Raw genomic sequence first — 2,941 nt, forward strand, 5'->3', positions numbered from 1 at the left:
ATTAAACATTTAATTGTTTAATTAAATGTTTTGTCTTTTTAAAGGTTTAATAATCTAATTAAATGTTTTGTATTTTTTTTAAATGTTTAATGTTCTTCTTGCTTAATTGTATTTTTTGAATGTTTAATTATCGAAAATATTTTATCTGTAATTTTTAATATTTGTATTTGAAAAATTTTGTTTAATTTCATAGTTACATGTATTGTGTCTTGTTTTATTATCTAATTCAATATTTTGTCTGTTTAATATAGTTAAACATTAAATACAATTAAATTCTATTAATTATAATTCTTTTTATTGTATTAATTTTTTTCCCTTTGATTTAATTGCTTTTTGTTATGTAGTTTATTTCTTTAATCTTCTTTTTCTGTCAAGATTTTAACCCCAACCTTAAAAATGAAATAAGCCCTTAAATCACAATGAAAATACTTCTGTTGTCACAATCATGAGTTCGTCAATTATTCAGTTTATCAATTCAACTTTATTTGTTTAGCACCTTTTACACATGACAAAGCTAAACAAGCAAAGAGAAAAAAAACTATGCTAAAACTATGATTAAAACTCAAAACATATTTAAAAAAAAAGATTTAACATGGTAATAAAATATGTTGTGTCCAGGGGATGGAGGGAGTTTATTGAAGTCTTCTTGGGCTCACATGGGAAATCATTTAAAATATAAACTTGATATTCAGTCTAAGGAAACTGCAGAGCGACAGAAGAACCAACAATATCTCCTGTTTTCTCCTTTAATGAGTCGACTCCTCTTGTGCTTTCAGACCAAAGAACTACAGACTCTTCACAACCTGCTCAAACTCTTGGTACAGGACCTCACCACACGGGTCAAGAAGGTTTCTGTCTCATTTCTACTCTGAAGCTCACCTTCTCCTGCTCAAACTGCTGACAAATGTTTCTGCTGCTCTAAAGTCTGGTCTCCAGAACTTCCTAAAAACTCTCAAAGTCTCTTCTGCTGCAGGTTGCTTTGTAGAACTGTTGCAGAAAACCTCACTAAACCACATGGAGGGGCCTCAAGATAGTCGTCCAAATGAAACCATACAAAAACCAAACTAGCACAACCCAAACGCTAAAGTCTCCTGCAGCCTACCAGAGAACCTCTGAGAACAGAGAATCAGGACAGGAACTCTTACCTTCTGGACAACCAACCTTGGTTCACAAACAAGAATACAGAATGTGTCTGACCAAAAACCTCTAAAGACTCACTACAGCCAAGATAAAGACACAACTCAGCTGCACCAAATCCACTAATCACTGCACACATTAGCACCATGTGCTAACTGTGGCTAAAGAACCTCATTTACCAAGACAACTATCCAGTACAAAGCCCTAAAACACACCAAGAAACACATTAAAGACGATTTTACTGCTGGAAGCTGCAAGCCAACGCCTAAAGAACAAACTAAAGCAAAGGAGCCAAACCCAGTTCAGTGGTGAAGAGAAACAGAGGAAATGTTTGTCTGCAGCTAAATAAAGCAGGAAGACACTGAGCTGCTCAGGTGTTCCTGATAACACCAAGCAGCCACCTGGACAGCCAATAGGAACACAGCCACCTGGACAGCCAATAGGAACACAGCTTACTGGAAGTCCAGAGGGCTGGGTTAGTGAAGGAAATTTAGTTTAAAGTTGAAGCAGAAAGTTAACAAAGAAAGTTGAAAACCACCTTCTGATACCTGAAATCTCTGAGTTTTCACACAAAGAACACCTGAACATGTCAAACTGGTTTCATAGTAGAACCATCATTGTAAAAACATCATAGTATGGTGTGTTGCTCAAAAAACATTAGGACCCGGCTGTCAGGGGACAAACATGTAAGAAACATGAGAACAGAGAGAACCCAACCAGTAGGTCACAGTTTATCATCCCCCAGTCATCTCCTGAAGTCCATATGGTGAGAGACATCAGTATCTGGTTGTTAATTTACCAGAGGATGCTTATAATCATGCTGATGTGGTCTGTACTCTACAGTATTTTAGTGACTCATAAATGCCTAAGTTGTTTTTTTTAAATGCTTTTTAGTTTTTAATAAACATTTAATAGCCTATATGTGATCAATAAATGGCCTTTGCTTATCTTAAGAAAAATTAACTCAGAGCTCTGATATGTTAACAGTACTAAATAAATCAATAAATACATGCATACACACAAAAATAAGTTAATACATTAACTGTGTTAACATAAGATTTAGATTTTTTTTTTTTTTTTAAAAGTTGTTTATGTTTTTGCAGAATCCAGTATTACTCACTGGTTGGTCATTACATTTTATTAGTTTGATTTCACTGTTTAAAATGATGCCACCTCTTTTCAGAAAGAACCTGTGATAATAAAACAATACAAAATTTTTAGTTCTGTGTTAATAAAGCACTTAAAGCTTTAAGTATGGCTAAATGCTTTTTTCAAAATTAAATATATCACTCCTTAGGTGGTAGTGGCCCCAAGTTCAGTAAAGTTGGAAAGATATTCACAGATTCGGACTTCCAGCATCAATAACTCATTAGATATAGGTTGTCAAAACATAAACGGCGCCTCTTTCCCATTGTTGCAAGGCAGACAATGTGCTACAAGCCCAGTTTTATCAAAAGTAGCTGTCTTTCAAGCTACAGGAATAACATTGGTGTCTATGGAGTGAACAGGGTCCGTCTGCAATTTGCAAAACCGCTGCAACAGTAAAGAGAGACAAATATTCAATAACTTCACTCTTATACATTGTAGTGTCACTAAAATCACTGCAGCCTTCAACTGGCTCCTGTTGACAAAGTGTTTTAACAGAAATGTAAATGCTGTAATTTGATTCTTTTAATGAACCATGTAACTTGAATGGATGTGATGCTGGTGTGACCACAGTGCACACGTCTGATGTTGCTCACAGTGGTCCAAGGGACGCTCAGGGAGTTTGTGTGTTTGCTCAGCACTCAGGAAAATTACAGGG

This window comes from Amphiprion ocellaris, chromosome 10 (genome assembly GCF_022539595.1).
Source record: "Amphiprion ocellaris isolate individual 3 ecotype Okinawa chromosome 10, ASM2253959v1, whole genome shotgun sequence".
NCBI lineage: Eukaryota > Metazoa > Chordata > Actinopteri > Pomacentridae > Amphiprion > Amphiprion ocellaris.